The sequence below is a fragment of the Cydia pomonella genome, chromosome 15, assembly GCF_033807575.1.
Source record: "Cydia pomonella isolate Wapato2018A chromosome 15, ilCydPomo1, whole genome shotgun sequence".
Taxonomy (NCBI): Eukaryota; Metazoa; Arthropoda; class Insecta; order Lepidoptera; family Tortricidae; genus Cydia; species Cydia pomonella.
The window spans coordinates 21365005-21380555 of record NC_084717.1 but is presented as its reverse complement, the minus strand read 5'-3'; the positions used below and the strand labels follow the sequence as shown (position 1 = coordinate 21380555).

Genomic DNA, 15551 nt, shown 5'->3' with positions numbered 1-15551 from the left:
GGAGCCAATCCAATAAAATAATTTGTACATTGAAACTCCGCCCAAAGGTTAAAGGTTGATACACACCAAACTAGTTGATTAGAAAAAATATTTATATTTATTTTGTTCTATTATTAGTAATACAAGAGAAGGATATATTTATTAATATATATAAATATATATATCCCCTCAATGATATCTAATAAAAGAATAAAATATTTATAAAAAAAAACGTATCATTTTGCAAAAGGGGCAGAAACTTCCGTGAGGTTATAAGAATTTGATGTCAGCTGTTGGCTTGTTTCAGTGCTGCCATCTCTGTGTGTGAGAAGCAGTTGTATCGACTGGTCGGTAAGGGTATGACTTTGAGGTTATATCAGTGGAAAACAAACTTAAAACTTGTCAGAAATGTAATAGTTATTATAAAAAATTGGCTAAAGTCATTAATATTTGATATTAAGACATTTTTTTTTAATTATTCTTTTATTAGATATGATTGAGGGGATATATATAATAATATATAATAATATATATATATCTCCTATGTCATTACTAATAATAGATAATACTTTTAGAAACAATTATTTAAATGACATTATTTATTTAACTACCTACAAATTAGCAATCGTGAAATGATAACTGGGCCGGAGACAAAGATAAGATGGTTCTAAAAATATTTACCAGACACTCGTATTATTATTTCCTACGTGGCTATAACCAATAAAATCGCTCGGCTGATAGTCTGATCTATTATTAGGCGAAGATTTTTTATGTTGAACCGTACAGAGTACAAACTTTAATTTTATTGTACAACTGAATGTAATTTATTGAGGGTGCCACAGCTTATGTGAAGTAATAGTGAGCTCTTTACTGATTTATGTAATATCTACTGCGCATAAAAAACACATGTCGAGCACGTGGAACCGTTCCCGCGCAGATGGAGTTGAAATATGAAAAAAACTGTCATTTACTTAACTATTATTGAATTTTATAATAAAACGACCCATGAAAAACAGTAAATTTATTTAAAAATAGTAAAAAATGAGTATCCAAGAAATTAATAATTAATTTAGATCACATGTCCTCACAGCACATTGTTTAAGTCCGAAACTAATGGAATTCTTTGGAATAAATTCAAATACTCCTAAAATCTAAATTTAAACATGTGACTTTGATTCTTAAAAAAAATAACAGTATCAATACCTTTTCTCGAGATCGAAGACTAATTTTAAAAAAATGGGTCTTTTGAACTCTCGGTCATGGATTCATGAACCGGTGAAGCACTTTTACCGTTCGAAGACAAGATTTTTTTGAGGATGCTACCGTCGCTTGTCTTTATCCACAGTGCTTCATAACTTTCCTGAAAAAAAATATTTTTGTTAGATTTTATCCTAGTACCATTCCGAGTCAAAATTTGAAGCTTTTAAGCTTTTGCGGATTTAACAAGTAGTTAGATACGGAAAAGTTTATGTAAGCTTAAAATTTGACTCGGGATGGTTTTGGTATAACTAAATTTACCTCAAGGTTATGAAATCCAGATTGTATTTTATGCAAATCAAATCTTGTGATAATATTTGCTTAGATCCTTATTTTAACGTACCCCGTCAGATGGTCTTCCTTGGACTATCATCAAAATTACCGCGCAGATTAAAAAGTAGAGTACTAGTTTCACGTAGCCCATTTTTGATTTGATATCTGCAAGTTAAAAATCATCCTTGTAACATCTCAAATAAGAAAAATTGAAAAAAGCTTGGCAAAACCAAAAGTGCACAACTCATAATGCTCATTCGCTATATAAACTCTTGATAAATGCAATCATTTAAAAGATATTAGAGGTCAAAGGTTTGTAGACATATAAACACTGCACGTGTATTTCATTTCAGTTTTTTTATTAATATTCAAACGAAAAAAAATGTTTATTGAAGAATTTTTTTGGCTATTTCAATAGTGTTTTCCGGTTCTATTGTCTTAAATCAATTTTTAATAGTAACAGAATCAATTTCTATTAAACTATCCATTATATGGTGTCCAGATTGATGAGATTACATAGATTACTAATTTTTTGATAATAGATAACTCTCTAATGTTTCGCATTATGAGTCGTGCAATTCCAAAGCCACAAGATTATTATTAAATATAAAAACTTACGTGAATATGAGATCCAACTGAGCACTATCACATGAGATAAAAAACTGGAAGTCTAGATTAAATAAACGAGCATTATATACCCAGCGGAGCGCCAGAATTTTTTCGGGAGCACAAAAAATGACTGGGGTGACATTGTAATATGTTTTTTGGAATACTTTCCTACCTACCAATTTTTCAAATTCTATCCTTACTTAATATTTTAATCAATTCATTAATTTCTTTGTTAATTAATTTTTTAAGACTCGTTATTTCGTGGCTGCTATACACTCTTAAGTACACGTCACTGAGTACTAGAAATGCATCTAAAAATCGAAATTTTTTGGACATTGCCATAAAAAAATTTTTGTTCAAAATTTAAATATAAATCTGCAGCATCTTTTACACTAAATCATTTGATTTTGAATGCTTTTGAAATCTATGATAGTTTCGATGTCTAAAAAAATGATAAATTTAAAAAAATATATATACTTTTGAATACTATACAAATTTTAACTGATGTCTTAGTAATCTCTTAATCAAAACTTCATTTAAAATTTATATTTTACCCCGAAAAAATGCACCACAATTTTTGGCCACCCTAACGCTACAGTAGACGGTAATAATTTATGGAGCTCGGTGCTCTGTACAACTATTAATAAAAAACCGTCTGACCGAACCATTAAACGTTGCTATGTGCCAATAAAATGAATTTGGCTTGATGTTACCATGCGGTTTCATAGACGCCTAAATTAGTTTGGCCTATATTTAATATAATAAATGTCTTGTTAAAGCTCAAATTTTACATCCGACTATTTAAGACAATTATTATACAGGATACTTATCAATAACATTCAAAATTACGAAGGAACTGTAACAAAATTGATTTTTGAGGTTAAGTATATCCCACGTGTTCGAGCGTGGCATTTTACAGCGAATTCCTAATGGACAGTGTCAAGTGCCAATTAATTTCTTTTAGACGTCTTGGCAGTATTAGCACGGGCAGATAGCCAGAGAAAATTATTCTTATATTCTTGCTTTTACAGTTAACAATTTTTACAATGTAAGAACACGTTTTTTGGAATTTACTTTAGTTTAACTGGGAAATAATTTGATGCGCATAGACGAAAACTGAAACAAATCTCCATTGAAAAAATGTTTTTATTAGCAAGTTTTGAATGCGAATCATGGAAGCAATAAATAACTTAATAGTTACTTAAATATTGCGTTTTACATAAGTCAAAGTTAAATAAAAAAGTATATAGTTACATATCACGTTTCATAATTATTACAATTACAATTGTTTGAATAACTTGAATACAAATTTAAGTCTACTTGTTTCATAACGTGTCAGTCTAACCTTAAAATTACAAACAAAGCAACAGATGTTACAATAAATTAGCAACATAAGGTAAAGTAGGTTTCTTAATGTTTTACAATTTTTGATCTGAACAAGTTGCGCCCAAAAATTTCACTCAGTTTAACAAGTGAAAAAAATTATATTATGTTACGTAGTACCAGATAAGCTGAAATTTTTGAGTTCAATAACTGTTACTTATGTAAAACTTCTGTAACTATAATCATTTACAATTTACTAACCTCAAAATTAATCAACGCGCACAACCAAAAAATACAGACTAAATACAATTAAACATAAGATCGGACAACTGGTGACATATATTGTAGATGATTTCTCTTTTTTTGGTATTGAATATAAACGCGAAACAGAAGCCCAATATGTTTCCTTCTGTTTTTCAAAATTAGTGCTGTTCAAATTGGCAGTTAGGTTCATGTATTCCTCAAAGTTTTCGATGCTTTCCTTGATCTGACACCTTCTATTTCCAAATTTGAAGCATATCACTGGTTTTGTTAAGTATCCACTACAACGAGCTGGACAGCAAGGAAGTTTTGAATTTAAACACTGAAAAATAACGATACTCATTACTTAAATTGGCTAAGGGAAAATTGCACGCCTCAAAGGATTAAATTTAATTTACTTACGCGTTGTCCCAATGGTAGGCAGGTTTTTTGAATTCTCGGGGGCTTGATGAGGTATCGTGACGCCGCAGGCTCAAAAATTATTGTCACAATTATTAGAAAACTAATTAACATCTTGATTTACAAGATTCGATCTAAAACCGATGAAAGACGTCCTACGGTTGGAAGGCTCGGAGGGTTATGATTTCTGATCATGACCTGTTATAGATTTTCAGGTAGGCTACTGAATATATTTATTTTCATTCATCTCAATGAACAGAGATGTAGGTGGATTCTCAGTAAAGGGTCTAAGTTACGAGAAAATTCGTACGTAATCACTATTAGCAATTCCTGTTTAAACGAATTGATATTCTTGGAGAAAATATACCTGTTTCATTACATGAAGAATACGTATACTGCCTGCAAAGAAACTTTGATTTAAAATATTCGGTATTCCAAGTAGAAGTCTTTTTTTGTTATGGGATATATAAACAAAACACAATAATGTTAAAAATAATTTATCCGTATATAATTCAATTACTTTTACTTATTTATAAAATAATCATAATATTATTGTAGTGTATTTAAATGCTTTAAATACTCAACAATCGCTACCTCTCTTAAATTAAGCCAAGCTTATATTCCACCAGACGTCATTATAGGTAAATCAAGGTAAATTACGCCTACTCTAATGTGACAAATTCATACCAAATTACTTCCACGTAAAACAATCTATCAATAGATATTAGAAGTTATTTATAGGATTGTATAGTGTACAAAATTAATCCGTTCGACGGCCGAGCGGTCTAAGGCGCGGGGTCTTAGGCTGTTCGTACATCGGACTGGATAGGCGAGGGTTCGATTCCCGTCGAGGGTTAGAGTACTTCTCTTAACACTCGCCAGGCATCGCTCCGGTAGCCGGGCTGTACCTGACCAAGGTTTTCTGTGGTTTCCCTAAAATGACACTGATTTTCACACATTTGTGTATGGATCAGTGTCAAACAAGGTCACTGTGCTAGGGTGGGGCACAGGGCAAATGCGGGTACAGCCTTAAAAATCTAAGTCGGCCGCAGCCGCAACTCGGGGGGTGGGAAAAGTGGAGTAACTTGTGTGGAGAGCAAATTGCAAATATCCGAAAAGGACATGCAATGAAACAAGACTTTACTTACTTTTAGTGTACAAAATTATTAATAATCAAACCATTTTGATCATTTTGGTTAATTAGGGTACCACTAAACTTTTTCCAAACTCTGATGAAAAAAAGTGGCTTCAATGACTTTCGATCCGACAAAACTTAAATATTGTTTCCTAAGTCATAATTTGACTTTCAATGTCATTTTGTTTTAATTATAGAAAGCCTGTTAACTTTCTAACAAGAGCCAAACAAAACTAGACGCCATCTAGCGGTGTTTGATTGTACCATTGAAACTTAGAACAGTTGACGTGATTCCAATACTTGAAAGTACGGAAAAGTTACGGCAGATGGCGTGATTTTAACAATTCGAGTCCCCAGTTTCTGTTATCACGATATTTGTATAAATATTATAATTATAATTTGAAATCTAATAAGTTCCGCTCAAAGAACTAGGACGTAGTTAAAGAATTAATTTAATGACATGCTTACATATTTTTCTACATGATTAAACGTTATTAGTTAGTGTTCGGTAAACTGACACTAAAAAAATGTCTACTTCTAATGAAGAAACTGGTATATTTGTAGTAATCATACTAGTTTACTGGCGACGACAATAGTGTATGAAAATTTGATATACTTATAGACAATTTTGCATGCACTTTAGTCACCGCTTTCACTCAAAACAAGTTCTCACTCTTCGACGGTGCTCCGCATTGTTATTACTTAGTTGCTCACGAGACGTCAGCGCGAGCACTTGTCTGTTTTTTCGTAATTTTTTTTGTTTCAGTTTTACAGTTTTAACGTTGAAAATGAAGCTCAAAGAGTTCCTTTCAGTGTGTTTAGTCCTTGCATTGACGTTATCGATTACTGGAGCCGAAAATCGGAAGAAAACAAGGCATTACTTGCACAGGTGAGGTCATTGTACTAATTTATCACATTGGCGGGAACGCGAATGTTTGTTTGATTTTTTCTGTAAAACAATCGTAGAACTATTGCATTATGTTAATAGTAGAACTATCAGATATTAAAATAGATTTTTTACCATTTTGAATCGTTGTGAGGTAAAATTTGACCTTGATCGTCTGCGCTACCTAACCAAAAAGACAGCCACGCCTATCTTCACATTTTCTTTGCGATCTTATTGGTACTGAAATTGTGTAATCTGGTACTTACATTTATCTTATCGATCTGAATGAATCTAAAAATAGACCAGTGAGGTGTCTTTATAAAAATAGATCATTACATCACGCTATCAACTTCAATTGATATGCATCGTTTTATGTCCAAAGGTTGACAAATTATCTAATGATTATTACTTCGCTGAGAGTGTGATTAATTGTCGGCAAACAGTAATCTGAAGCGTTAATGGTGTCAGATCTCTTTATAAGGGCAATTTATTGGAACGTCCTTGAACGGAAACCTTGACGTCGCATCCAGACAGCTCGGATCCGTTGACGTAATATTTTATAACTTCAGAGTAACGCATGAACGTTCTTTTTAATAGGCTTTGGAATGCATCAGAAACTTGCGTCTTAGTCTTCTAATTGTGTAGTAAACGAGCTCGATTGATTTAGACTTGAATACTGCCAATAAACTAGGTCTGGAATGTTTGGTTAATAATGACTATTTATCTTGTAATTTATAGCTCAAGAAGTAACGCTCCTGATTCCTTTGTTCACCAAGTTCCGGCTATGCGAGGATATCATAGAACTCCGTTTAGACCTACCAGGATACCCATGGCCGAAATCGGGTTCAAAACAGCTCATTCTAAACAGCAATTTACATCGGACGCGTCACCTGATATGAGGTATGTATGAATGAAATTAATTGTATGGATTTGTGCAATAGGTTCTGATAGTTCTAATCGTAATTTTGCAACTTTTCAGACCATATCCGGATATTGAAGATTATAGTTCGGAGAGAGATTATCCCGAGATTGATTACCGTCAAGATTACGATGAAGAAAGGCCTGTGATTGAATCTAGAGCTTCAGCGTCATTTAGACATATTACAGATAATTCGATTCCCAGTAATCTTCGATTGGAACAATATCAGCGAGAGAGGAATTTCATTCCGCAACAATATTCAAGGTATTGTCTTAGGTCTAACTTATGATTGTTGTAAATAACAAGTTATTTTTTGTATCTAACATCAACATTTTTACTATTTCCAGAATGTGGCCCACACACGTAGTATGTAATTGTGAAACAAACCTAGGAGGTGTCTATGGACTATCAAATGAAATTCCAACTGGGTCGTATTCTCCGTACCCAAGACCTTATGTTCAAGAAAACTCAGCCTATGGTCAACCTCAAACTCATCATGGATCAGGATTCCGTCCGCCGCACTATCCCGTAAGGTACAAAAGTCTTAAACTTGTTTTAATCCTACCAATTGATTGTATTTGAATATTCATCTTTAGAATGAAATTAATGGACTAACTCTACTAATTACAGGACCAAGCCGGCAGGATGGAATCCAGGGGAAAATGACTACAATCATATAAACTTCCGTGGTTCTACTTTTGAAGATACCCAAGCTTCGAAGCTTCAGCCTATGATCCGTCCAAAATTTACAACTGCTAATCCGATCTCAGTTAGTTCTACAACCCCAACCAAAGACGAATCTCCTGATGCTTTAATACGAATCATCGCCTAATGAATCTCAACAAGAGACTGATTTTTATAGGAATGTTAGTTACTTTTTAAAAGTATTCGCTCAGAACACATTCCAATGTTCCTAAAACCTTTGTCCTATTTATGAGCCATTTTTTCAATATTCAATATTATACTTGATTTTTTATGCACTATTAACTAACATTGTGATACCGATATTATTTTTACTAATCCATTAGTTATAAGAGCACTTAGAAACTAAGTTGACTGATGTGACCGTTCTTAGAAAGAACGTTACGTTGTGAAAGTATTTGAGACTTAAGAATTTTATATTATACCAAAAGTACTCCTTACATGACAAGTCATTGTTATATTAGTTTTTAAGAATAATACTTAATTATCTTTAGAATTTCACTTAGTGAATTCCGGATGTGCCGATCCACTAGTTGTAAGTTCTGTTAAAGCTTAATTTATTGCAATCTCACCCTAGCTTAGTATTTATCTTATCAATATACTGCATTTCTTACTCTTGTAAATATTGTTTTATTTTTCAAGCTCTACATTGTAATATATTCAACACAATTCGATCACTTCTTGTCATAACTAAATCTTGATAGTGAGTCATTGTCGCGATTAGCGATGGACTGAGGCGGGCGGGCGAGCTCAGCGACGTCACATATGCTTCCGCATGAAGAAAATTAGGTGTCAGATTATTTGCAAGTTAATTTTTACGTGATAAAAGCACGCAGTGATTTATAAATTTCGACATTAAAACCTTTCCTTGTTCCGGTCGGAACTATTCCAATTTGCTAAGTTTTAATTCGTTCCTTGTTCACCGCTCCGCTCGTGCGTCGTCTCTCGTCAGCGCCGTCATTCGGGATTGTTCGACGAGGGTCATGCCAAAAGAAATTAGATACTCAAAAGTTACCGACTTTATTCTTTATTACAGCTATCTATTTTTTCGAAGTAGTCACCGTGAACACGTATACACTTTTCCATCCGTCTAAACCACTTAGAAAATACCGATGACCACTCTTCTTTAGATACCTCAGAAATTTCATAATTATACGCAGCCAGGGCATCTTCTTTGTTCTCAAATCGCCTTCCTTTTAATTTTTCTTTAATTTTGGGAAATAAGTAAAAATCGCAAGGGGCTAGGTCGGGGGAATATGGCGGGTGGGGCAAGATAGTCACGTTTTTTGAGCTGAAATAGTCAAGTGTTCTAGCAGAAGTGTGAGGGGCAGCGTTGTCATGGTGCCAGAGCAGGTGCTGAGTTCCCGATTTCGGCCGCTTGTCACACCAAGCTGACAGTACTCTGGGGGCACAAACTGTCACATACCATTCAGAGTTGACTGTCCTTTGATCTTCTAGCACTATCGTAGCAATATGTCCCGTCTTGCAGAAAAATGAGGCAATCATTTGTTTTTGTGTACTTCGGGTTCGGCGACATTTTGTTGGCGTCGGCTCATCTTCAAAACACCATACTGTGGACTGCCGCTTTGTTTCGGGGTCGTAGTTATATAGCCATGTTTCGTCACCTGTAAGTATATCATATACATTTTTTTTCTCGCCAGCGTCGAATTTATCTATCATAAATTTGCACCAATCTACGCGGCGGTCTTTTTGCAAATCGGTGAGTTTGTGCGGCACCCATCTTGAACAACGCTTATGAAGGGCCAGATGATAATGAATTATAGTTTGCAATGCTGCTGATCCAATACCCAGCTCACGCTCGAGCTCTGCATATGTAATTCGTCGGTTCGCACGAACATTTTTTTCCACAGCCTGTACGTTTTCTTGAGTGACTGCGGTTGGCGGCCGTCCGGTCTTCGCCTCATCTTCAAAGGTCTCTCGTCCCCTTTTAAATTCAGCAAACCAATTAAAAACAGTTGCACGTGAACAAGCAGACTCGCCAAAAGTTGAAACTAAAAGTTCAAAACACTCTTGAGGTTTTAAACCTTTTTTAAAATCATAATAAATCATAACACGAAAATCACGTCGAGTGAGCTCCATTGTTGCGAAAATTTCCCTCCAAAATTACCCAGAAAAAAAATAATTAAAAAAGGAATCCTAACATTTTCCGAGTGTTCCATATTTGAATTTATTAGCAAATAACCTACCTTTACAATGGTGTATAACTGGCCAGTATCGATCAAATGACCATAGAGTATCTAACTTCTTTTGGCATGACCCTCGTACGCCTAGAGTAGATTAAGAGTACAGAGGACTGAACTCAAAGAGTAATACCTAGATGATCAAATTAGTAGCTACTAGCGAGACTACTAATGTTATTTAATTAGCTACTAACAAAAAAGCGGGCGTGTGATGTTTAATATAATTATAATAAGAATGACATACATTTGTTATAATGCCATTTGATATATCATTACACGCTATCGTGTAATTTTTATTATACGTTGCTTTTATTGTAAATTTATTAAACCTTAATCTTAATGAATATAATGCCTATTTTTATATAATTTTTAAATAATTTAAAGACACATTTCATAATGGCTTTTGTTATATATTAACAACTGTATTATATTTTGATGTAACATATCTAATACTTTGTACTATCAAACATTTCTTTTTTTTGCGGGCTCGCAGTTCTCACCTATTATTTGCGAGATTTAAGTTTGTGTGGGATCGCAGTTTTAACCTAGTAGTCGTCTCCTCTCTCCGCTCTTGACGAACACGAACAAGTGGACTGCGCCGCGTGCAACATCTTTATCCAATCAGCTCACAGATATGAAATGCTGGACAGGGGCCTTCTCCAAACACCTTTATTAGGACAGGTTGTCAGGATCTTTGAGCGAGCCCTTACGTCCTGGTCACCCTTCCAGGGCCGAATTGGTCTTAGCGACGGGCGGTGCGATGGGCGACGCGACGAAGTAGATCGAAGCGACGAGCGTGCCACGTACCACGTATAGACGCGTTGGCGGCATTGAGCGGATGGGACGTATTCAAGTGTTTAAAAATAATGTCTTTATTGGAAGAGGCTCTTGTGTGCCTCGGAAACAGCTTGAGATATGACAAGAAAAACATTTTAAAACGAGAGAAGGATCGAGTTCATGAACTTGATAGATGCCGTTAAAGGTAGGTTACGTTAGGCGAATTTAGCACTTTATGTACAGAATACGGAAAGCATCCCGAAAAAAAAAATGAATACACTAGAATGCGTGTAGAAACATTAATATTTTGATTAAGTATTTATTATACTCCAACATCTCGACGAGTATTTACACAAACCGCGCCCGCGTCTTCATTTCCGTCGCCGGTCGCGTCGCTAACCGCCTTCGCCGGTCGCTTGAGTAAATTCGCGCGAAAATTCACCGGCAGCGATAGCTAGTGGCATACTTCTTTCTTAGCATTGTTTTTGTTTCGATCGCTCGTCGCTCGTAGCCGTCACGGTCGCAAGTCGCGCAATATCGTGGCCAGGCAGTTAAGCTACCTTCATTCATCGGCGGAAAGTTCCAACGCTTTTCTTTGCGGTGACAAGCCACCACTTTCTGACTTCTGTTTGTGGAGCCTTCCACTTTCCGCTAGATTTGCTAGAAGCTGCTCTGTGAGTTCTGTATTCTGTGGAGCTCTTCGGAGCGTGTTACCGCGCACTGTGCACATTGCCACGGGTGTTTTTGAAGACGACTAAAGAGTTTAGACGCGACAACTTTAGAGAAATAGTTTAGAGAATTACAAAAAATAAAAAACCGGACAAGTGCGAGTCGGACTCGCCCACCGAGGGTTCCGTACTTTTTAGTATTTGTTGTTATAGCGGCAACAGAAATACATCATCTGTGAAAATTTCAACAGTCTAGCTATCACGGTTCATGAGATACAGCCTGGTGACAGGGACGGACGGACAGCGGAGTCTTAGTAATAGGGTCCCGTTTTACCCTTTGGGTACGGAACCCTAAAAATACTGAAGTATAGCTTGGCCGCTTACATAAACGCTTTACTACTACGATTGTGACAAAAATTGTTATGTTAAAATGTCAGCCCTAGTTCTCGTGATGAAAACCTTCATCGATATCTGTGAGTCCCAGCTGCCACCCACGCAGTCCGCCCGCTAGCCCCAGAGTGTGCCTTAAATACACTATACTGCCGACATCAAAATTTTAGGGCTTATGAATTTCCGCTTGTCATAAAATGGTAGTAATAAAATCACATTTGGCGAAAGATTGGCGTGTTTACGTGTTCGAGCTGAGTTACTTGACTATTTTTGCCTATAAAATCGAAGACTTACCTCGGCTCCTAAGGGACGAAATTGCGGGTGATTAGAAAAAAAAAACATTTTATTGAGTGTTCACTTTCATCGTGCAAAGTGGCTCGCTTCCATCTCAAAATGCAGTTTTTTGGCAAAAAGCTCCATAACCAGTAATACTAAATGAGCCACAAATAAAAGATGTTTTGGTTCAAGTCCTATAAGTGTTAATTTTTTGAATGTCTCCAAGAGCCATAATTGTAGGTTCAAAGAGCTGAATGCGGCTCGCGAGCCGCTGTGTGTTGACCTTCCGACCCCTGACGCAGGCCAGCAAGGATTGTCTTCACGAGGTAGACGTCCGACTTGCAAGGGCTCCTTGGCTTGTCTTGATGGGCTTTGTAACTAAGAGCCTCAAATACAACTAAAAGGGCAGTAAGTATACAAGTGTACGTAACAAGGCTGCGTTTTCGCCAGAGATGTGCGAGGATGCGTAGCGAGGGATGTGTTTGTCAAGAACCAATAGAATACGTTCATTAGAGCTGCGCTGAGCGAGGATAGGTAAATGAGGTGATTGTATTGGTTCCTAACAAACACATTCCACACTACGCATCCTAGCTCATCCCTGGTGGAAATGCAGCCTTATGTGGGCAAAGTGTGACCAAACAATTGAAAACTATGATATATCAATGTTATTTCGAACATCAATCCTCCGATCCTACGTCTAGCAGCGAATGTATACACTCGTATTAAACAATAATCAATATGTAAACAGTGGGGCAGCATGGTTCCATTTTTATCACTTGTCACTATGCCCGTCACTTTCGCCCTTACATACTTGTTAGAACGTGACAGGCGTGGTGACAAATGATAAAGAGCCGACCATCTTAACCCTACAGGCCCTAGAACAGGCGTCGGCAAGGCAAGGCTCGTAAGGACCGAAATGGAGTTAAATGGAATGCCGGTGTCTTTGAGAAAGTTACTTAGTTTAAGCTCAGGAATGCACCCTTGAAATTAATCTAAAATTATACGTTTGGAATGTTCCAATTAAAGATTATGCTTTCCGCTATTTCCTTTCATCAAGCGTAGCGCCGATCATATCAGTGAAACGTTTCACGATTGAGTAAAAACACGACTAAAAGAACAGAAAATAAAAAAGATGTTGGGCTCGTCGGGGATTTGGACCTCTCGCACTCTAAACTAAAACAATACCCTTAGCCCAACGAGCCGCCTGCGGTGCCGGTGCCGGTGCCGGTGGTGAACAAATTTAAACTATAACAACAGTAATATCGCCGAGAACATTAAACGAGTTCGGATCTCTTTAACACTACCTATACATATTATACATATGTCCTCTACTATATACAATAGTCGGAGGTGCAGCTCATAAAATATGGCGTTGCGTGAACAAAAGATTTCCTTTGGCAGGATTGGTCCTTAGGACCCAAGGATGGATTTAAGAAGTGGAGCCACCAAGATTTTTGATGTAATGGGGAAGTCTCAACTTTATCTTCATATCTGTATCATTTAAGCTACTAGCCAAGTTGGGTATCGTTTTCGTATAATCGGGGATGAATAATTCATTCATGGTATCATAGTGACTTCATTGCCAAGTAAAATCATACAATTTATATTAAGTATTATATAGTGTTGTGTTCCTGCCGGTGAGTAAGTTTGCCAGAGCTCAACGAGGGGCCGCGCGCCGGGGCTGGAACCGGACGTGTGGCGCGCCGGCACTAAATCAATGCTGATTGCGCCGCGAATTACCGCCACGTGCTGATTTAATCGCCCCCAAATATTCATTTTTTTCTCTGTTTATACGGGCCCAGTTTGAATTGCAAATTCTGTAATCTGTCGCATGCGAAGGGCTTACACCAGGCATGTTCAAAAACATTTTTGTTGTTGAAATCCGGTCGACTTGCGCGCTCCGGAGTGGCTGAAATATACTGATAAAATAGTCTGTCCGGTGACATTCTAGCCTTCATTCTTAAAGTGGTCTTGGGGCGACCATCTTAATAATGCTATGATAAGGACCATGCATTTAGAAGAAGTCGAGGGTGACGGTGACCGACGATAGAGGACGATAGTATTGTAAGTTTATATGCGGATTAGATCATTATATTCATTTATCTTTTGTAAAGCAGGACCCGCGAGCGTGCGCACGCGGCGGGCGACCGCGTCAGCTAGCGGAGGCCCTACCATGATTTTAATTAATGGATCGATTTACATTTGATTATAATTGTGGCTGATTTTTGTTTATAAATATTATTAAATAAAACCAGCATAAACGGCCTTGAAGGATTCGTTTTGTCAGCACTCCTTTGTCTTTCAATTATCGTTAAGTTATATTATAGTATATCTCATTTCCAAATTTACAAAACCAGTAGTGGCAGAATGGTTCCATTTTTATCGCCTGTCACGATCGCACTTACATACTTGTTAGAACGTGACAGGCATGATGAAAGGCGATAATAATGCGACCGTGCTACAGCTGTAGGTATGATTAGTATTTTTGATACAAGACTTAGAAACTTCCTTTCGAGAAGGTTGCAGTATCAGCAATAAGTCCGCCGGCGGCCGCCGCGGAGCGCCATCGTGACCTGTTGGTTATTATGAGCGATGTTTAAAGTGTTTAAACACACCTCTGTAACCCTCTGAGACACAACGACATGATATCGATCGACACGACAAGAATGTCAGGATTTATCTATAAGTACAGGAATATATATATATTCAAAAGCATTGTATAAGAGCCTTATTTGGACTTAAACAACAAGAATTGTGTCTACGTACGTTTTAAGGTCCCTTTTTTTAGTTTTTCGTAAATAACTCGTAAACGGTGGCCCATAGCAAAAAATGTTCTATCACGCAAATCATCTTTATAAAATTGCCTATAAGAAAGACCCCGAACATTTTTTCGCTAGGATCAACATTTAAAAAGGTATTAAAGAGGGAAAGTTAATTAAAATCAATTCTAAGGTTCATTTTCTTTAGTTTTTCGTAAATAATTTGTAATAGCAAAAAAAGTTTCTTTTATTACCATTGGAAAGGGGCTCGTCAACGTACCTATTTCGGACAGATTCATTAGAACGTGCCAATAAAATATTAATTTTCAGAATAATCTCTAATCTCTGTAGTTGGAAGCGATATGCATTGAGACTAATATCAAATTAATACCGCGTCAAGATTAAGATTATAATTTACAAATTAAGACCGTCTTCCTCGGCGCTCGGCTCGCCGCGACGCGAGCCGACATTGTTATTAGAGTTTCATCGAGTCGAGCCGTGAATAATGTAGCAGGAGCAGGGGGATAATTAAAACATAATGCTCCGATCACTAAGCACTCGCACGTTGTACCAGTAATCTGTTTCGCGAAACCGCGCTTCGTTAAAACTTCTCGTTATGTATCCGAGCCTGAAATTTTAATTAGCCCTTGTTGTATTACTTCCAGGTACTTACGCCAGCTTCGCTAACTGCACTAATATTCATAGCCCGGATCTTTGCTCGCTATGAGATCAAACGA

General features: G+C 36.7%; 1 protein-coding gene across 2 annotated transcripts in view; it reads left to right on the top strand.

The window, feature by feature from the left end:
- Positions 1 to 15551, top strand: part of LOC133525472 (dopamine D2-like receptor) — a 402684-nt gene that overhangs the window by 66032 nt on the left and 321101 nt on the right. The gene's annotated exons all lie outside the window — the stretch shown is intronic.